Raw genomic sequence first — 23,389 nt, forward strand, 5'->3', positions numbered from 1 at the left:
GCGAATGTGCGAAGCAATAATATAATAATAATAATAATAATAGATTTTATTTATATCGCGCTTTATATTTAACAATCTCAAAGTGCTACAAAATAAGAATAAAATTAACAAACAAAAAAATCTATAGAAATAATTTAACAAAAAGCCTTTCTAAAAAGATAAGTTTTTAGGTTTCGTTTGAAGGCATCGATCGACTGTGGGGCTCTCAAGTAGTCGGGGAGGGAATTCCACAGCCTTGGCGCCACCGAAGAAAAGACCCGATCACCCATACTGCTAAGTTTAGTTCTGGGAACTTGAAGAGTGTTGGTATGCACAGAGCGGAGGGTGCGTGAGGAAGTATGAGGGATAAGGAGTTCCTGTAAATACAGGGGAGCAGATCCATAAATGCACTGATGGGTAAGGAGGGAAACCTTGTACTCAATTCTAAGTGGTACAGGGATGCCAGTGAAGGGTTTTCAAGATAGGAGTGATGTGGTCATGCTTTCGCACCCTCATCAGGATCCTGGCAGCACTGTTCTGAATGTACTGGGGTCTCTGGATACTCTTGCCAGGAATCCCAATGAGGAGCGCATTACAGTAATCCAGCCTGGACGAGACAAAGGCATGGACAAGCCTCTCTGCATCTGCCAGGGTAATTGTTGGACGGAGTTTAGCAATGTTCCTGAGATGGTGAAAAGATGACTTACAGAGATGTTTAATGTGGGTGTCAAAAGTTAGTTGAGAATCCATTTTAACACCCAAGTTTGTAACAAATGTAGAAAGAGGTATCTTTTTTCCAGAAAAGGTGATACTGGTGATGGTAGTGGAACGAAGCTGGTGTGGTGTGCCAACTAAAATGGCTTCTGTTTTAGATCTGTTTAGCTGAAAATAGCAAAATACTCCATGGACGACGTTTTGTGTTTTATCGCCAAATCAGACTCTTGACTTGTCAGAGTGATCTGGAGATGGAGGGCGCAAACGAAAGTGAGGTACCATCATTAGTTGATTGGTCCCCAGCTGATCGTGGCGCTGAATACAGTTTTGTAGCTGATGCGCCTACAGCAACGTTTGCCTGGTAGGACCATCAGTTACGATCACAGGAGGTACAAACCAGATTGTGTCACACTGTGACTGCCACTGCTGTGCAAAGATAACCAGGCAGCCGACCCGCCGCATATTCCTGCTGGCCATCGAGCTGCCCCTGCGTAGCCGTTGTTGCCCAGGACTCCAAACAGACGCCAACTGCAGCCACAGCATGCAGCAACAGACATTTTATGTTGATTGATGTGTGAAAAAATATTCAGCCCTCAAAGAGTTAAATCCAATGTACAGCACAACAACGTATGCAGAAGATAAAGGGGTCTCAATATTTTCTCAATCCACTTTAGCTTCAAACTTCTTCACTCCACCAAACACTTTCCGGGGTGGTACTGTGACAGGTGGCATCCAGCCTGGGCTCCTGAATGTGAACACATCTATTTGCTTGCCTGGAATGGAAACAGTTGCGGCATCCACAGTTTCCAGTCCCCTTTTCCGTGGTCTCCTCTGTACAAGCTCATTCATTTTGAGGAGATGGATCAAACTGTACCACTACATATAAAATATTGGCAGGCTCCAATTCCGAAATCGCTGGTCCCTACCAGATGCAGAAATGCTTTGCCAAGTCATCATTACCTCGCGGTCGGATTACTGCAATTCTCTCCTCAATTGTCCTCCCACACAAAGCGTGAACAGAATCCATCTGGGTCAACGGCGTTCTGTTTGAGTTGCGACTCGTGTCAGACGAGAGCTGGGAAGGGACACCGGGATTCATTTTCCGCATGTTTTATCATCAGAAGCGAAATTCCGCTCTCATCGTGTCGTGGTTTTATTCTTCACTTGCCGGGCGCTTTGTGGGGGTCTCTCTTTTTCATCTCTTTTTTCTGAAATGCTGCCTTGAAACACTGAGCTGGTGGGAAAGATCCAAGTTTTAATAGCTGTCACTCATGCAGCCGCCATCAATGTTCTACAGAAAATCTCAATTCCCCCCCCGGCCACTTTCAGGATGAGAAGGTACAATGGATACCACCGCAGCCTCACAGCTCCTAGAGTTTGGGTTCAAGTCCTGGCTTGGTCACTTATTTCTATGGAGGTTGCATGTTATGTTGATTGGTGACTGTTGCGGTTTGGCTTTGGTTATAACTGTTTACTGCTTTCAGTACGTTTCTTCTTCTTCCTCTTCATCATTTCCCACCTTGACCAACCTTCTCCAAAAAGCTTCACCCCCTCGGCTAGTCAAACCCTTTTCCTTCAGATCTTCTTTGACATTATCCATCCACCGCTTTCCCTTCCCCTGGACTAACATTCCCATCATCACTCTTTTACCCTCATCTTCATTGTCTCTCCACATCACATGTCCACACCACTTCAGCATACTTTCCTGTACTTTTAGATAGCTCTCCCATTTTTTGTTGGACCACCGATCGTCTTATTTCTTATTCTGCCCTTTTTTTTTCTAACCCCACAAATCCACCTCGTTTCAGCCACATCCATCTTCTTCTCCTGCTGCGCTCCCTTGACTGCCCATCGTGTCTCAGCTCCGTACATCATAACCTTGAAGTCTGCCAGTATCTCTTCTCCAATGACATCCAAAGAGTTCCATTTTGGTCCCATCTGACCAGACTCTGCTCCCCCAGTATTTCATTGGCTTGTCCAAATGTTGTGCAGCAAACTTTAAACGAGCTTCTACGTGCTTTTTCTTCAGCAGTGGAGTCTTGCATGGTGAGCGGTATACATGGAGGCCATGGCGGTGGAGTGCATTACTTACTGTTTTCTTTGAAACAACTGGACCTGCTAATTCCAGGTCTTTCTGAAGCTCTCCGCCAGTGGTCCTTGGCTCTTCTGATTATTCTTTGGACTCCTCTGGCACAAATCTTGTGAGGAGCACCTGGTTGTGGCCGGTTTGTAGTGACATGATGTTCTTTCCACTTCCGGATTAACGCCGTTCACGGGAACATTCAGAAGGTTAGAGATACGTCTGCCACCAGTGCCATCAGGGTGTTTGGCCACAATAAGGTTGTAAAGGTCTGGAGAGAGCTCTGTGCTTTTACCCATTGTGTGACACCTTGGGAATGACAAAACGTTTTATAGGCCATCATTAAGGACTACAGCAGCTGATATTCATTTGCACTGATGGGGGGCTACTACAACAACAACAACAACATTTATTTATATAGCACATATTCATACAAAAAAATGTAGCTCAAAGTGCTTTACAAAAAGAAGAATAGAAAAATAGAAGACACAATAAAAAATAAAAAATAAGTCAACATTAATTAACATAGAATAAGTAAGGTCCGATGGCCAGGGTGGACAGAAAAAACTCCAGAGGCTGGAGAAAAAAAATAAAATCTGTAGGGATTCCAGACCAAGAGACCACCCAGTCCCCTCTGGGCAATCTACCTAACATTACTCAAACAGTCCTCTTTGTATTTAGCGTTTTCATGAAAGGACCTGATGATGATGGTCACGTAGACTTCTGGCTTTCAGTCCATCAATGTTGGATCATCATGATGCTTTGAGTAGGGCACCACAAAGAAACTGGAAAAGAAACAGAAGAGAGAGTTGGGGTCAGTACGGATTTTAGAGCCACTATGAATAGTTATTATGAAGAATTGAACATACAGAGTATCAGGATTAAGTTGAAGTGAAGTTAGGAGAAAGCCATGTTAAAGTATCAGGATTGACTGATGTCAGCTGCTTTCTTGGCTTTCCAGGCCTTTTTGCACCTCCTTTTCTTCAAGTGTTCAATACGTATTCCCTGTGCCATTCCACTTTACTACACATAACTTCATTTATGGACGTATTTGTATGTGTGGATTACTTGGGTTGTTACCGACAGTCTGGTGAAAATTTCATGTTAATAGCCCCATTGGAAATATCTTTACTGAAAAAACGTTGACGTGTTCAATACTTTTTTTCTCCGCTTTAAGGAAAGAGAAGATCTTGTGAACCCTGAAGTTGTGAGGATGGAGGAGGAGAGCCCTCAGATCCGAGATGTGAAGCAGTAACAACACGGGAATTGCATGACCTGGGAGGTTATGATCCACTGGACCGCTAATATGGAGCAGTGACGTGCGGTGGGGTTCATGGCTGGTGAGTCAGATTTACAAATATATGAACCCAACAGAGTGGCTCATTCACCATTCAGCTGACAGCCAGCATGCACACTGACTACTGGTTATGTTTCATATCTCATCAGCATTCTTTACACGCACATAGACAGGTAAGGCGCATATTTGGATAAGAAAGAACGTTACATCTATAGCGGAGAGAGCAGAGAGAGCGCATTTGCTCCTCACCCTCCATGTGTTCTAAATTTGCTGTTTCAATTCTACAATTCGTACTCATTTAATACAAATGAAAGTATAGAGTCAGTCAGTCAGTCATTGTCCAACCCGCTATATCCTAACTACAGGGTCACGGGGGTCTGCTGGAGCCAATCCCAGCCAACACAGGGCGCAAGGCAGGAAGCAAACCCCAGGCAGGGCGCCAGCCCACCACAGAAAGTATGGAGTGGTGTATAAAAATAAAAACGGATTTCAATTTTGACCTTTATTGAAATCTTCTTCTTCTTTCGGCTGCTCCCGTTAGGGGTTGCCACAACGGATCATCGTCTTCCATATCTTTCTGTTCTCTGAATCTTGTTCTGTTACACCATTCAGCTGCATGTCTTCTCTCACCACTAATTCTGTTGCTTTAATAAATTTTAATACAGATTGTTCAACAAAAGGATAACAAGAAAAACAAAAGAATGTTTTATTCAAGGTCAAAATTGAGTTTTTAAATATTGGACTGCTGTGTTCTTAGTCTTATCCAGTTTTTTATCAAATTAAAAAACTTTTATGTTCTTTACCTTTATTTGTAAATGAAGTCCATGCGCCTATCCTTCTCCACGAAAATCTTCGTCACTTTCTTGTATTAGCCCTCCTTATTTTCCTTTAGTTTTTAAAAGTCTTAATCTTCCATTTTGGTAGTCAGTCAGAACAAAAAATAAAACTAAACGGAGCGCTGCAGTGTACTTGACTTAATGATATCGCTAACTTATCGGCGCCTCTGCGTAGAAGAACAGCAGCAACGAGAACCTGTTGGGCTCACATGTGCCCCCTTCAGGGCAGCACGGTACTGTCTGCCTCACTCGCCTCGTGCCTTTTCACTGCGGTTTTATGTCCGATCAGCAAGACTAAATATGTCACACACATTCATAAAAGATATTAGACAGACTGTGGAACGTCAGGGTGTATAATAAACGGAGGATAATTATAATTACATGGTGTATAATAAATAGCTGGAGTGGTGGCTCTGAGGCTAGGGATCTGCACTGCTAATCGGAAGGTTGCCGGTTCGAATCCCGTAAATGCCAAAAGGGACTCTGCTCTGTTGGGCCCTTGAGCAAAGCCCTTAGCCTGCAATTGCTGAGCGCTTTGAGTAGTGAGAAAAGCGCTATATAAATGCAAAGAATTATTATTCAAAGAATTGTTAAACGTGTCTGCAATCATTAGATCAACCACAACATTTATTTCTATAGCACATTTTCATACAAACAGTAGCTCAAAGTGCTTTACATAATAAATAATAGAAAAATAAAAGACACAATAAGAAAACAAAATAAGTCAACATTAATTAACATCGAATAAGAGTAAGGTCCAATGGCCAGGGGGGACAGAAAAAACAAAAAAACTCCAGACGGCTGGAGAAAAAATAAAATCTGTAGGGATTCCAGACCATTAGACTGCCCAGTCCCCTCTTAACGACATACAGAGAGACAGCAACAGGCACGCGCCAATCAGAGGCATCAACCCCGTGTGTGAGGGATAGCACAGTCTGAGGTGAGATGAGGCTCGTCGCTGCCACACCTCTCGTTTCTCTCCTCTATTTGAACAGGAAATGCGCCAATTCAGCCCTTTTGACTATAAAAATGATCAAAATTATTGGAATCATACAGAACAGAAATTTATAGTACAGACTGGTGGACACATTTAATTTATGTTATCATTATTAGTTTTTTTACTTTTCGTTTTGACAGGTGAGGCTCTGCCTCCCCTGCCTCCCCTGCCTCCCCTGACCACACATCCCTGATATGGCAGATACTCCTAGTGAGTCTGAGCTTCATTATCAGGGCCACACATGATTCCCTTCCCAGTCCACAGAACCTGCTGTTCTGGTACAGCTCAGAGGAGACCCCCAACTCTGTGATTCCCATAACCCGAGTTTGCAGCGTTTTCTTTCTGGCTGCAAGGAAGAATTGACGCAGGCCCATTGTGGATGACTTCACGACTGGCTGAAATCATGGAGGTGCTCAAGCTGGAAGCAAACAGGTCTTTATCTGAGAAGATCGCAGCGGCTGATCCAGTTTCATGTGAATAGGGGACAAGGCTGAAAGCAGCAGCATGAGGGAGGGTCCGGACCCTCCTGTCACCTGGAGGTGAGTGGAACATTAGAGTTGATCTCGACCGTCAATTGAAGTCCCCACAGGACATCACCACTATCTTCATTATAGCCAGATGTTGTGAAGTGGTCTGCCTCTTTGAGGACAGCCATTATGGTAGAATTGACTCTCCCATGGGAAGAGTGAATGGAGGCTGCCTTTGGGAGAAACAAGGAAATGTAGACAGAGCCGGCAGCCATGTGCTCTCAAGCAGGATGGAGAGTTTTTACCTGCCTGCTGGAAGTCGGGAGTAGAGTCTACAATGGAATATCCACCCTGAGGTTCATGAAGTCTGTTAGGATCACAAGCTCCAAAGCACTAGTGGAGGGGGCAAAACAAAGGGGCTTCTGGCCTGGACTCTAAAGAAAGAGGAAAAGCAAGGATCTTAGGGCTGGCTGCAGACGGCAATGGGGAGATGGTGAGACATCCCCACTACTGCTCCATCACCTTGAGATGTTCCGGGACTAAAGGGGTGAAAACATCAATGGAGGGTGGGTTCTTGGCTGACGACCCCGCAGATGGCACAATGGCACCCTTGGAGGTGCATCAGGCACAAATGCCCAGCAGGTGGACTCAGCTGTGCTTGTATTTCTACTCACTAATATTGGAGCTGGAGAACAGTGAAAGTGTCGTGTGCTGGATTAACACCTGTAGGTGACATTTCACTGCACAGCCAGGACTCCCCCCAGCAGGGGTTCACGTTTGTGTTTCGTGTCTGTGTTATTCATTCTTGATTCTTTTATTTAGGTCAGTCAGACTTTTTTGTATGTATGTATGCTGCCTATGTTATGTTACAAGTGTTTTGTGGTTGGTCCCCCAAGGGGCGGGGCCACTTGCCAATCACTGCCCTCCGCCCTTCATATCCAGAGGGACTCCCACAGTTCTGGGTGGTTCATTCTGAATGAGTTCTTGTGTCTTTGGCTGTGCTTAATATTTTTGTGAATTTCTGGATTTTTTGTCCTTTTTGCTAATCATTATAAAATGTCACAGTCTGAGGTGGACACACATGCCAGTCATCTTTTAAGGATTATCTGCCTGATTACAATGGATTATTAGTGAGTCCTATAAGTATGTACATTTCTTGTAAAAACTGAATAATTACATAAATAGGTAAATAAGTGAGTAAAATTTGCTTGAATGTTCATTCCCAGTTTTTAACATTAAATTGTGAAAGATTGGGATTCCCAGAAGCCTCTGGGTGCCATCTCTGTTTCTATAAATACGATTTTCCTCTGGAGCTCGTTAATCTCCTGGAGCAGAAGGACTGGAGTCATCAAGACAAAAACAAAAAAACAAAAAGTGCAGCGAGCGCTTGCAAACAACGTTTAGACTTCCACAGTAGTATTAAAAAGATTTAATTTTGATCATATTTAATAGAAATAAAAACAAATTGACTTAACATTTTATAATCCACAGACTGACTGTCTGGCAAAAGATTACCTTTGGAATAACCGGCAGTAAGATGGCACATGAAGGAAAGGGGACTGTCTAGGGTGGCACAGGGGGGCAGGAGAGGCTGCTGCTGCTGGCGTACACTTCCAGAGTCCTGGCCTGAGCAGAGTGTGCATGTCTGCATATAGTGCCTTTCATTTCTATCTATTTATTTATTATATAACGCCTTTCACATCTATCTATCTATCTATCTATCTATCTATCTATCTATCTATCTATCTATCTATCTATCTATCATATCTATGCCTTTCACATCTATCTATCTATCTATCTATCTATCTATCTATCTATCATATAATGCCTTTCACATCTATCTATCTATCTATCTATCTATCTATCTATCTATCTATCTATCTATCTATCTATCTATCTATCTATCATATAATGCCTTTCACATCTATCTATCTATCTATCTATCTATCTATCTATCTATCTATCTATCTATCATATAGTGCCTTTCATATCTATATATCTATCTCTTCTATTATATAGTGCCTTATCTACAGTATATCAGGCAGCACAGTGGCGCAGTGGTAGTGCTGCTGCCTCACATTAAGGAGACCTGGGTTCGCTTTCTGGGTCCTCTCCGCATGGAGTTTTATATAGTGCCTTTCACAAAAGCACAGCAAAGCACAAAACTCACCAACTCCGGAGGGCATTAGAATGAACTGCTAGGAACTGTGGAAGGATTTAAATGACGGGCAGTAGTTGCTGGTTTGTGATTGGCCTGTGGCCCTGCCACTCTTGGAGGACCACCCACAAAAACACATGGAACATATCAGAGGCAGCCTATATATACTCACTGGTTACTTTATTAGGTACACCTGTTCAATTGTTTGTTAGTGCAAATATCTCATCAGCCAATCACATGGCAGCACCTCAATGCGTTTCGGCTTGTAGACGTTGTCAAGACGACCTGCTGAAGTTCAAATCAAGCATTGGAATGTTGAAGGTGACTGAAGTGACTCTGAACCTGGCATGGATGTTGGTGCCAGACGGGCTGCTCTGAGTATTTCACAATCTACTTGGATTTTCACGCACAACCATGTCTAAGGTTTTACAGAGAACGGTTTGTAAAAATGGAAAATATCCAGTGAGTTGCAGTTCTCTGCCTTGTTGATGCCAGAGGTCAGAGTGTGAATGGCCAGGCTGGTGTGAGCTGACAGAAAGGTGACAGGAACTCAAATGAGCACTCGTTACAACCGAGGTATGAAGAAGAGCAGCTCTGAACACACAGCACGTCAAACCTTGAAGCAGGCGGGGGGCTACAGCAGCAGGAGACCACAGTGGGTGACACTGGTCTGCTGAGTCTCGATTGCTGCCAGAAGAGGAGTTGGATTCCCTTGCTGCACTTTCGCCACACCCGACAGTGCTTCCGGAACTTGATCGGGGAGCATGTGGAGCACTTCCGGGTGTGGAATAAAAGAGGACGCCTCACTCCAGCAAGCGATCCACAGTCGGGAGGAGTAGAGGCGGCAGAAGGAGAAAAAGAGAAAGAGAGGACTTTACTGGTGATTGGTGCACTGAGTGTTGTGCAAGAACAAAATAACACGTGTGTGTTCTGGACATTGTTGGTCTGTGTGTCTGTCTGTAGCCGAGCTAACACCATATATATTCGCTTTCTTTGTGGACACTGTATGTTTGAGTGTTTGCAATAAAAGCACTGAACACCTTTTTCCACCACCCCCTTGCTACCAGTGCCATTAGTCGTCATTGCACAGCCCATCCGGTTACATTGCCGACGGTGTCGGGTTCAAGAGGGAGCCTGAGGCTGGACCCGCATTGTCACAGTACCCCCAAACTCCGGCTGAGACACGACAAGGACCCGGTCGATTTGCATTTCAAAGTGGAGTGATACGCATTCATTACATTTATTTTGTGCTTTATTTCCAGGAAAAAATGCTCTTTATCTTTATTTATTTATTTTTTTAACAAATCAACAGCGACCTCACATTTCTCCCTACAGTTCAACCAGAAACCGACGAGAAGGTGCTGAAGTGGGAAGGTGAAACTGGCAGCTCTGAAAAGTCGCCTGAGTGCCACAGTTTTCAAAACTCTCGTTGACCCCTGATGTGGACACGCGCCCCTCTCCTTTCTTCGGGCTTAACCTTTGCCCAGGTGTCACACCCATGCGCATGGGAGGCAGATAAAAGAGGGTACTTCCATGCCGGGCCAGGGGGTGGCATAGTGCACTGACCCTTTCTCTTTTTCCCTCTGCAGAGCAGCCTGGGCCCCCTCGATGACGTCACCCACCATTTCTGAACTCGTCAATCCATTCGTTCACCCTTTGCCGTGGTACAATGCCGTCTCCATATCGTGCTGAAACCCTTCTTAAGATTTCGTCCCCTGGCCATTTATTTGTTAAACCATTAAAACGAGAATCACTCAGCTGGTGTCCCTAACTCCTGAACTTTTGTCACCCCTCGTCCTCCCTCTGCCAGTGTGGGCATTCACTGCCACTTCTCCACAGCCACATCAGGCTCCAGTGACCGAGTGGGCCCCTGACCCTTCCTGCCTCACACCTCAGGCCGCTAGGAGAGGCTCCAGCCCTCCCACCCAATCTGGATTTAGCCGCAAAAAAAAAAAAGAAGAGTTTTCTAAAAGAGCCGCACACTGCAGGTCACAAGCTTCTCTCACCTCTCGTAGTAAAGAAATGTGCGTGACGCCCGTGAAGCTCTCACACCGCCGTGAGAAATGCGTCGGTTTGTGTCCGGCAAAATCAGAAACGCGGAATGTGGAAGGAACACAACGTCCAGGCAGGGCCGCGCCAGAGAAGCCTCTGGAAACTTTCCATTTGCTCAGACTGTACAGAACTGAAGGGAACTGGCAGGCAACTGGACGTCTGGTGACGTATTGTTATTTATTTTTATCTCGTCCGATTCGTAAAGGCATTAGGGTTTCTAACACTGGAGTTTATTTTTATATCACTGTAATGTCTGCCTCGAGGGCTTAGGGAAAAATTGGGTTTCCTGCATTGAAAATGCAGCTGAAGCAAAAAAAAAAAAAAAAAATTCACTTATATGGGGTGGCACAGGTGATGCCATCTCATAGCTTCAGGACTCGGGTTCAAATCCTGGCCTTGTCACCGTCTCGGTGGAGTCTGCGCTTTAGCTTTTCTCTCACATCCCAAAATGTGCTTGTTAATTGGTGGCTCAGAATTCACGCAGTGTGTCTGTGTGTGTGCCCTGTGTTGGACTGGCATCACCTCCAGGGTGGGCTCCTGCCAGAATGCGCTTCTGTGCTCTGTTACCCTTGTGGTCCAACAGGGGGGTGTACCGCTCCCTCACCCCCGACACAGACAGGCTGAGACACGAGTTCAGCACACACACACACTCACACACACACACACACACACACACGTGTTTTATTCTTCAGTGGGTAAGCATTTGTCTTTTGCTCCCCACTACACAGCACAGTGCAAAGCACCAAACAGAACTAAACTCAGGCCTTTCTTTCTCTCCAGTCTTCCTTGCCAGCTTTATCCTCCTCCACCACCCGACTCTGGCTCCTCGATTGGCGGTGAGGCGGCTCCTCTCCAGATGTGCTCCACGTGTTCCTCGACCTTCTTCCGGCTGCACTTCCAGGTGTGGTGGATGTGGCTCCTCCAATAACTGGTGGCACCCACGGAGCCCATCTGGGCCATTCCAAACTACAAGTCCCAGCATGCCCTGCAGGGATCCATCATGCTGTAGCAACCATTTTTGGGGGGGAGAGATGGGCAGGGCTACCCTCTGAATCCAATATGGTCCCTCTCTCTCGGTTCTTTTACTCAGCCGGCCATCCATCACACCCTGTAATGAAAGAAACAGGGCAACTGTGGGGGTAAAGCAGCAGGCCAGAGAGGAAACCAACATGGAGGACACTCAGACTCCACATAGGCGGAGGGGGGCAAAGATGTGTGAAAGGCTGGGGGACAAAAAATGTCACCCCCATGCCATCGTATACATGGAAAAAACAACATTTATTTCTAGAGTACGTTTTCATGCAAATGACGTAGCTCAGAGTGCTTTACAGGATGAAGAAAGAGAAAAAAGACAAAATAAATAAGAAAATAGAATTAGGGAACACTAATTAACTTAGAATAACATTAAGGTCCACTGGCCAGGGAAGAAAGAAAAAACAAAGAAAACTCCAGACGGCTGTAGAAAAAAAAAAACAAATCTGCAGGGCGTCCGAGGCCACGAGACCACCCAGCCCCCCCTAACATTAATGATCTCAATCAGTCCTCATGGTATTCAGAGATCACATGGAAGAACTTGATGATGACGGTCATGTGGACCTCTGGCCTTCAATCCATCAATGTAGGGACATCACGGTGCCCTGATCAGGTGGTGGTGGTGCAGATCAGCACCACAGAAAACCAGAAAAGGAACAGAAGAGAAAGTAAGGGTTAGTATGGAGTGTGGAGCCACCATGAATGATGATGACAATGAAATGCATATACAGAATATCACGGTTACACTAAAATGAAGCTACGAGAAAGCCATGTTACAATAACGGGGTGTTAGCAGTTTTTTAAAGTGCTCCACCGTATTAGCTTGGCGAATTTCTGTCAGTAAACTCGTATTCCAGATTTGAGGTGCATAACAGCAGAAGGCCACCCGCCTCACCACTTCTTTTAATTTTAGCTCTTGGAATGATAAGCAGACCCTCATATGAAGATCTAAGGTTACGATTTGGAGTGTAAGATGAGAGGCGTTCTGAAATATAGGATGGATCAGATTATTGAAGGCTTATTATTTAAGAAAGATATGAAGGACACTGGTAACAGATAGGGATAGATACCATGTAACAGTCAGATACATAGAAATGAAAGGCACTATGTAATAGATACATAGATAGACAGACAGAAATGAATGTCACTGTATGATAGAGAGATAGATGTGAAAGGCACCTTATAAGAGACAGAAAGGTAAACCACTATAAAACAGAGAGAGAGATGGATGGATACTATAGATAGATAGCGATAGGCACTATATATGATAGATGATACATAGAAATAAAAGGCACTATATATTAAATACATAATCAGACATGAAAGACACTGTTTGATTACAGATTGGAAAGGCACTATACAACTCATAGATAGATAGATAGATAGATAGATAGATAGATAGATAGATAGATAGATAGATAGATAGATAGGACATTATATAATAGAGAGATAGATAAATAGGAAAGGCACCTGTGACAGATAGGGGGCGCTCTCGCTCCCTTGAACCCCATGTCCACGACTCCAGACACCAGGTAAAAGTCCACAAATTGACTTTATTCAAATGCCACAGTGTACAAAACACCCTCTCCTCCACTATACTCATTCAAATCACAAATAATCACTAATAAACAATTCCTCCACTCCGTAGTCCTCTTATATATCCTGACCCGGAAGTGTTCCCAATCCCAGTCCATGTGACTCTCAATCACTTCTGGGTCAGGTAAAAAGTCATTTTCTTCACCCCGGAAGCACGTCATTCCCCTTGTCCATGTGTGCTTCCAGGGCGTAGGGAAAATATCCGTTGTTCCTCCCTGCAGCGCCCCCTAGTGTCCCCCATGGTATCCAGCAGGGCTGCGTATAAAAGCTACAATGTCCATGATGCCCTGCTGGTCTTCTGGGGACCTCCATACTGCAAGGAGGGCTCCACCTGGCGGCTTGGAGGTATTGGCCGGGATAAACAGCCGGCCACCCATCACACACCATATGATTGATTAGATAGATAGATAGATAGATAGATAGATAGATAGATAGATAGATAGATAGGCACCATATAATAGATAAAAAGAAGTAAAAGGCACTATATAATGGTTAAGCTCAACCCCTGAAAAACAACCCCACCACACCATAATCCCCCCTCCACCAAACTTTACACTTGGCACAGTGCAGTCAGGTGAGTCCCGTTCTCCTGACCAGTCGTCCGTCGCATTGTGTGATTCGTTACTCCAGAGGACACGTCTCCACTGCTCTCGGGTCCGTTACACCACTGAATCCGACGCTTTGCATTGCACCTGGTGATGTTCGGCTTGGCTGCAGCTGCTCGGCCGTGAAGACCCCGTTCCATGACGCTCACTCTCTCTCGACATTGCACTGTTCTCGAGTTTTTTGAAGTCTGTAGCTATCGACTCTACAGAAAGTTGGCGACTTCTGCCCACCTCAGCATGCGCTGTCCCCGCTCTGTGATTTGACGTGGCCTGCCACTTCATGGCTGAGTCGTTGTTGCTCTCAATTGCTTCCACTTTGTTTTAATACCACTGAGAGTTGTGATAAATTAAGATGACTCCAACACAACAGAAATCAGTTGGGGACCGTCCCCGTATAATGTCCAAAGGACAATAATGAGAAAAAATTTGAGATCAAAATACTGTATAGCAATTGACAGTTTATATATGCGAGAATTGCGTTTTTATACAAGAAAATATGGCCGGTGGAAGTGAATTGGCAGGAGATGACGTCAAGGCTGGGAGACAGAGGTGATGTTATCTTTGGAAGCCGGAAGTGATGTCATCAGGGTGGAACCAGAAGTGACGTCATGTTAAGGGCGCTGGAAGTGACGTTGTCTTTGGGAGTTAGAGGAGGACGTGACGATTGGTCGCCATCTTGGGAACCTGTAAGTATTCCAGATAGTTTAGATTTCTTCTTTTTGTCTGAAGAGAGAGAGAGAGGCGTTATTACTGCGGATCGTCCCCTTGTCTCGCGATATTTCACTCACCTCCGGGCTTGTTGACTGCCTCCTAAGCGTGCATGTGTGACACAGTTGACCGTGGAATATTTAGTAGCGAGGACATGTCACGAATGGACTTCTTGCACAGGTGGCGTCCAATGACGGTACCAGGCTTGAATTCACGGAGCTCCTGAGAGCGACCCATTCTGTCACAAATGTTTGTATAAGTCGTCTGTATGCCGAGGTGTTTGAGTTTATACACCTGTGGCCATGGAATTGATTGTAACACCTGAATTCAATGATTTGGGGGGGGGTCCCAATGCTTTTGGCAATATAGTGTACCTGTAGCGGCTCAGCAAGTTGATCCGCAGTGTGCGCTACACATGCCATCCGGAGCAGCTGCCTTTCCAGGGCGTGGACTCCTCGGCTGCACCCTCACCTCACCTCACCCGCTGTGAAGCGCTGGGGGTCTGGGACTCGGGGTAGCAGACAGTGTGAGGGGGGCAGCAACATTGAGGAACAAAATCTGCCTCTGCAATGATGGGAAGAGGGAACAGGAGACCCATTCTGTGACACCACACCAATGCCGGACCCCACGTCAAATACTGTAGTGAAACAAGTTAACCTCATTGGCCTTCTCCTCATCACCTGCTGCCGAATTACGTTTTTTTGTTTTCGTTTTCCAAAATGCCTGAACGCTCCTGAATTTTTTCGTTAAAGTATTTGTGTTACGTTCTCGGTGTCACAGTAATGGAACACAATGTGCTCTGATTACAGCAGGTGTTTGTTTGTCACTGCATGCTGTCACATAGCAAAGGGCCTCCTTATCACATTCCTTGGCGCTTATCACCAGGATCTGCTCTCCGGTGCTCCTTTTATTTGGCGTTATTTTTATGGCCATTTTTTTTGACATTCTACGACAGGAAAACTATGTCTGGAATTGAGATGCTTATCACCGCATTGTATCTCCACCCCTCTGACCTTGCATGTGTGGAATGCAGCAGAACGAAAATATGCATCCCGGTCACATACCTGGCAGCCGTAGGAGTGAGTCGAGCGGCACGCGGGCCTGCCAGCCGAGACGGCCACACGCCTCTCTGCCTGTCGGGTTGCTGGACTACCTGAGCTTGTTGTGTGCTTCACACGTCCTATCAGGTCCAGTCTCCCCTGTGTTTGAGGGCTGAAGGGTGGACAGGAGGCCCGAGGTGGCCTATTGTCTGTGTGGTCCAGGTGGCATCTCAGCCAGTTGGGGTGACCACTGGAGTTTGGCACATCTGTTTAATTGAGGCCATCCTGGTGATCTCTAGAATTTGTGGCTGCAGCTGGCATCGCTGCACTTGTGGTCCTAGCTGGTGTGGCGGACGGCCGGCAGCTCATCCCGGCCAGGACACCCCTGCGATGGAAGGACGGGGGATGGCAGATTTTCCAGGACACTGCCTCCACCAAAACGCTAGATGGCAGCTACCCTGGAGTGTAATGGTGCCCCAGATTCCTGATGGGCGTCCTGGGACTTGGAGAGAGGACCATGAGAGGACCTGTGAGAGGACCGGAGGAGCCATGCCTCATCCATAGTCCTAAGTTACAAGGATGGGAGCCTTGAAGTACTTCTGGGCTGAAGGAAAAAGCCAATTCTCTATCTGATCCGGAAGTGCTAGCAGGAGATCTATTTAAAGGAATGTTGGGAGGTGTAGGACAGAGCTTGCTGGAGGTGTGGAAGAGAGATAAGTGTGTATAATTATTGATTTATTGTTTATTTAATTGCCTATTTATTGTGTCTGGGGTGCTTTGGAGGCACTGCTTAAGAAAAGAAACGTTAAAATACTTCTGAGTGCTTTTAACCTGTCTCTGCATCTGTTTGTTGGGTTTAAAGGGGTCGACAGTGACCCCTAGTGTCCTTACACTGGAGTAAGAAGTCCTCATGGTTACCCCATAACCTGCAGGTGGGTCCTAATCAAGGTGAAGCACCAAGAATCAGAGCTCTTCAAATTGTGGATTCCTGCCACTACATGCGATTGATTGAGACCCACCTACAGGCCATTCAGGTCAGGTCAGGTCAGGATGGGGAGCAGGCACTGGTACATCACGTTGCCGCGCCCACCACACGACAAAACAGCTCAAGATCCTGGTTGGCAGCACTCCAGGCAGACACGCGGTCCAGTCCCACCCTCTGGAAATGATCTTCTATCTGCTGCAGCCAAGTGTTGCGTGGGCGTCCCTTTGACCTGCTCCAACAATGAGGGTCCTGTGAGCTGATCACTCTCAGGGCAATCACACCACATGGCCGTAGTGCCGCAACTGACACTCCCTTACTATGCAGATAATGTGCCTCATTCGGGACTCCATGAGCAACACAAAGTCAAACCAGTAGTACTCAAGGATTTTCTGAAGAGACAGAGGAGTCCAGTCTTCGTCTCAGGTCACTGGATAGTGTCCATGCCTCACAAAACAAGGCGCACAAGGACTCTAAAGACTTGAACCTTCATCCTTTTTCATAGATATCAGGAGCGCCACACACCCCTTTATGGTGACCTCATGACCCCCATCCACTAACTTCATAGGAAGAGTCACCAGAGACATGAATGTCAATGCTGAGGTAAGTAAACCTCTCGAGGAGGTCGACACTCTCTCCGCAGACAGACATACTGCAGTGCCCAAGAGGTCATTAAAGGCCTGGATCTTTGGTTTTTATCAGGACCCTCGTAAGCCCAGACACTCAGACTCCTCACTCAGTCTCTCAAGAGCCCCCATCAGAGTCTCCATTGACTCCATGAAGATCACAGCATCATCAGCAAAGTCAAGATCCATGAATCTCTCTTCACCAACAGATGCGCCACAGCCGCTAGACCCCACCACCCTGCCCAACACCCAGTCCATACAAGCATTGAAGAGAGTAGGAGCAGAACACACCACTGACGGACCCCAGAATCAACTGGGAAAAACGCAGAGGGTCTGCCTCCACTCTGCATAGCACTCAAAGTACCAGTGGACAGGTCGGCCATGACATCCAGCAACTTTGAGGGGATCCCATGAACCCTCAGTCGAACACTTTGCGAAAATCAACAAAGGCTACAAAGAAACTCTGCCGATATTCGCGTTTGCGCTCCATGAGAACCCTCGGTGCCAGGATGCGGTCGATGGTCGACTTCTTAGGCGTAAAACCAGACTGCTCCTGCCACTGGTAGGTGAGCAAGTCATCACGGATCATATTGAGGACGACCCTAGCAAGGACCTTACCAGGCACCAAGAGCAGTGTTATCCCCCTGTAGTTACCGTAATTCAGGTGATCACCCTTCCCTTTCCGGATAAGGATGACAAGTCCCGCTTTCTAGTCAGTTGGGATGATGCCCGTCTGGGAAGCAAAGATTGCTTGTAATGCCAGGAGGACAACCTGACCACCAGCCTGGAGAAGTTCACCCTGGATACCACAGATCCCTGCAGCCTTCCCTACCCTCAGCTAGTTCACCACCTGTTCAGTCAGGCCATTGGGGTTGCCAAACAGACATGTGATTCTTTGTATTGCGTATATTTGCTAAGGCCTTAGGATGAGCACAAGAACTTGTGATTCCACCCAACACCATAGGAGGTTTGGATTTTAGAACACCTGTAGCACGTGGGGGTGACCACTAGAGACTGATCCCTGGCACTACGAGTATTTGACTGAGGCAGGACTAAACACGCTTAGCTTCAGGTGGGTGACCTCTTCTGAGGTGCAGCTGGTATGGCTGCATGGTTGTGGTGTGAAGAAACAAATACAGACAGACATAATTCCTTCGGGGTCTCTTTGCCTTCTTTTTAAAGAGCCATCTTAATTATCATTCTTCCCAGCAACCTCTGTGCCTTCTGAATCTACCCAATAGTGTAATATGTAATATTGCAGAGGTTGCTGGGAGTTGTAGTCCACTAAAGCAGTACTGCTACTCCCTTTTCATTTCAAAGAATGCCCAGGGAATTTTTATGACCACTTTGATGTCCCATCCACAGAATGGGACCAGTTACTACAGCACAGTGTCACTGTCACTGCACTGGGGGTATTATGATCCCCACACAGACCACAGGGTAAGCGCCCCCTGCTGGCCTCGCCAACATTTCTTTCAGCAGCAACCCAAGCTTTTCCTGGTTGGTCTCCCATCCAAGTGCTGGCCAGGCTAAGCTTCAGGTGGATGGCCTGTTCTGAAGTGCAGGTGGTGTGGCTGCTGACATCTTGATGTTGCCATCTAGGTTATACAGTCCTCCCTAACTGCTCCATTCTGTTCTCCTGGCTGAGTTGTAGCACACCCCCCCAGCCTACCCAGACCCCCGCATATAACTTGAGCGGAAGGTCTTACCAGATTTATGTAGTAAGGAAGCCACTACAATTTTAAAATGAGGGATGGATAAAATCAGGCCAATACCTAAGCCCTACCGAATTTCCACCCTGCCACCCGAATACGAACAACACCCAGGAAAAAGTCCCTTAAGATTAAACACACCAAACACACACATAAATAAAATGATCCTTAAGTATTTGCTAGAATAACTATTGTGGTATATGGCCGGCCATTCATCCCGGCCAGTACCCCCTGGTTGCCAGATGGAGCCCTCCCTGCAGCCTGGAGGTGCCTCGAATGCCAGTAGGGAATCCTGAACAATGGAGTTTTTATCCATGGGGGCCACAAGAGGACGCTGCAGGGAGGAACAAGGATTACTTTCCCTACAGCCCGGAAGTACGTCCCAGTCGCGTGGCTAGAGAGAGAGAAACACTTCCGGGTCAAGGACTATAAAAGACTGTGGGAGATCCCAGACGGGCGAGCTGAGTCGGGTGGCAGGGGACAACGCGTCTGGGAGAGTGAAGGATTGCTTATTGTTTATTGATTATTGATTAGTTAGTGTTTATGAGTATTGTGGAGTGGAGGGTGCTTTGTGCACATTATAGTCTAAATAAAACAAATTATTGGACTTTTATCTGGCGTCTGGTCTGAGAGTTCAAGGGGACGACAGCGTCCCCTATCTGTCACATTATTTACAAATACAAAAAATACCAGAAACAAACCCCCACACGACGATGATTACAGTCGTGGAAATAAAGTCCATCCATCCATCCATTTTCCAACCCACTGAATCCGAACACAGGGTCACGGGGGTCCACTGGAGCCAATCCCAGCTAACACAGGGCACAAGGCAGGAACCAATCCTGGGCAGGGTGCCAACCCACCGCAGGACACACACAAACACACCCACACACCAAGCACACACTAGGGCCAATTTAGAATCGCCAATGCAAATGGAACCTGGGGTTAAATGATGTAAAGAAGTGCGGAACGCTCCTGTGCAATAAACTGCTTCCCAGAATATGGATAGTGAAATTCTGTCCTACCACCGGAGTCCAAAAGAATAGTATTTGGAGGTGCGCCTCTTATCCAAGAGCATCGAAGGACTGGATTGGGAGGAAAAGAACCCACCGCCGTCCTTACATCTGGTGGCCGAGCACCATCCTGTCCAGTAACTGAAAATGTTTTGGAGCTGCTGCGGATGATGTTGATTAGGAAATGGTCCACTCGAAAAGTCCCGCCACATCTTTCTCTTCCGGTTTTATTGGTACAGTGCATACAAACCACAAACTACAAATCCCACAAGCCCCTCCACATCGGTGCAAACCTGGTTAAAGGCACCGACCCCAATTTAGAAACAGAAATCTGTGCGCCCAGTGTTGTCATTCACATTTAACAAACACTCAGCAGAACATACTTACATAGGTCCCACTACAGAGTTAAGGGTCTTTTACCCACCTTTTGGTGGGATGCTGGCAAAACTCCACAAATCGTTGGTTCCTCCTGCCAACTACATGGCAAAGATAGGAAGTCTCAGCTCTTTTCTCTCTCCAGGCCCCCCAGCCAGGTAACGGATCGAGACCCATTCTGGCAGGGGTGCCAGCTCAGGTGTGCCATCCGGGACATTTTAAATGGTCTAGGTGGCCCAAAGCACGTCGTTCTAAACACTTCCAGTAAAGGCCACTAGAGGGGGATAACACTGCAAAACCCCGGCTGATTGCACAAATGGGTCCATGTTGGTTAATTACTGTAATTATCACTGTTGGGCTTGTAGAGGAGGGTTTTGCATCTGTGCTACTTGTTTAATTGTTAATTTTTGATCCTTTATTTGTTTAATTTAACCTTTATTGTTGATTCACTTGATCCCCTTCATACAGTCAGGTCCGTAAGTATTTAGACAGTGACACAGATTTCAGATTTGTATCTCTATACGCCACCACCATGGAGTTGAAACAAAGCAATCAAGATGTGACTGAAGTGGAGACTTTTAGCTTTAATTAAAGGGGTTTACCAAAAATATTGTATGAGCCATTTAGGAATGGCAGCCATTTTTCTGCATAGTCCCCCCATTTCCAGGGGCTCAAATGTATTTGGACATTTGACCGACAAGCTGTCCCATAGCCAGTAGTGAGCAGATACCCTCATTGTTTCGTTAAGCAGGTAGAAGGTCTGCAGTTGATTCCAAGTGTGGAATTTACATGTGGAAACTGTAACTGTGAACTCTCAATATGAGGTCCAAAGAGCTGCCCAGGCCACCATTGGGCACAGAAAACAAAACAAACCTATCAGAGAGACAGCAGAAACATCTGGAGTGGACAACTCCACCATTTGGTAGATTCTTAAAGAGAAGGAACACACTGGGGAGTTCAGCAACACTTGGAAAACCACAGAAGACAACTGTGATGGATGATGTCTGAATTCTGCCCTTGGTGAAGAAGAACCCCTTCACAACATTTAGCCACACCAAGACCACTCTCTTAGACTTGTCATCGCCAAAGTCGACCATCAAGAGAAGACCGCATGAAAGTAAAGACAGAGGATTTACCACGAGGAGAAGACCACTGGTGAGCCTCAAGCATAGGAAGGGCAGATTAGACTTTTACAGAAAACATTTTTAAAAACCTCTCCAGTTCTGGGTCAGTTTTCTTTGGACAAAAGAAATTAAGATCAATATGTAGGAGAATGATGGATAGAGAAGAGTATGGAGAAGAGATGAAATGTCTCCTGATCTGATGAATACCACATTATCTGTGAGACTTGGTGGAGGTCGTGTGATGGGCTGATTATGCATGGCTGCCAATGGAAGTCGGTCACTGGGGTTTATTGATGATGTGACTGCTGCCAGGAGTAGCAGGATGATTTCTGAAGTGTAGGGGGCGCTATACTGTTTGCTCAGAGTCAGACAAACGCTACAAAACTGATAGGACGACACTTCACAGTTCAGATGGACAATCAGACAAAACATCCTGGGACCACAAACTGAGTGCTTTACATCACAAAGCAGTGGAATATTCTTCAATGGTCAAGTCAGTCAACTGACCTCAACCCAACTGGACATGCAGCTCACTTGCTGAAGACAAAACTGAAGGTAGAGTCCAACAAACAAGCAGCACCTGAAGAAAGCGGCACTAAAGGTCATCAGTAGGGGGGACACCCAGCACTTAGAGATGGCCAGGGGTTCAGACATCAGGCAGTCATTGACTGCAAAGGACTTTCAATCAAATATTATTATTATTATTATTAATTAATATTATCAGATATTATTTTATTTAGGACTAGCCGTGCCCCACGGCTCCGCCAGTGTAGAAGTGAAACAGGACAGTGAGGAGGGCTCCTGCCCAGCTCTTTACTCCTGACATCACGCTTCCCCCTCCCCTCGACCCACAGCCTCTGTCTCGGATTAACGTAAATATATCACTCCTGCAAGTGAACTATGATACTTAGTGCGATGAGAGAAGTCGCTAAATCAACCGGAATGTTCAAGGAAATTCTAGAAAAAAAACCCGATCTAAATCCATGAAGTAGTTCTCTCTTGAAAAGCGGACAGACATACAGACAGACAGACAGACGTTGGATTTTATATATATACAGATTATATTATTATATTATATTATATTATATTATATTATATTATATTATATTATATTATATTAGATAGATAGTAATTTGATAATCAATAAACAATGATTGATTGTGTGTGGTGTTCTTCATCAGTTAATCACTTTTTGTGATATGCTTGACGCTCAGCAGATGTTGGTGCTCTTCTTTTTCTTTCTGCCGTCATGGTGTTTATCACTTAGTTTTGAGATGACGTTGCCGTAAAACTCACGACCCCAGGTGACTTTGCCATCCTTTATTTACACGTAATTAAGTTTTAATTCAGTGATCAACAAACACAATACTTACACTTGATGGTGAATTAGCATGCGTATCATGGGTGGGGGAGCAGGGTTTCAGTCGATGGGCTGGTGAGGCCATGGTTTTATTACAATAAACTTTTTATTTGATTATGAGTTCTGATATTGTGTTTGATGATCTCCATTGTCACTGTGCACTGCTCCATTTATTTTGGTTTTGCATTCTGTATCCCATTTTACAGTATATAGCGCCTTTCCATAGTGAATAGTATCCAAAGATGCTTTACGTGTTGGGATATAATGACTTCAGTATTCAAGTAGAGGAATAGTAAGGTGTCATGGCTCACTCAGTGTCACACTTTAGTGGGACTGCATTGACAACTGGATGATTTTATATAGCGCCTTTTGATAGTGAACACTTTCCTGTGGTGCTTTGCATGTCTGATATAATTTCTTGAATATTTAAATAGATGAATACTGGAGGCAACAGCTGACTTAGTAGCAAACTGTGGTGGGACTTTAGTTAACAACCTTATGATTTTAATATAGCACCTTTACACAATGAACAGTCCTGGCCTAGTCCTGGCCTTTGCCTGGCTGATTTGTGTTAGCGTTAGTGTTGCTGTGATGTTCCTTCAGGGTTCCTCCTGGCATACCTCACATGCGGGTCTC

The sequence above is a fragment of the Polypterus senegalus genome, chromosome 15 (assembly GCF_016835505.1).
Source record: "Polypterus senegalus isolate Bchr_013 chromosome 15, ASM1683550v1, whole genome shotgun sequence".
In the NCBI taxonomy this organism is placed as follows: domain Eukaryota; kingdom Metazoa; phylum Chordata; class Cladistia; order Polypteriformes; family Polypteridae; genus Polypterus; species Polypterus senegalus.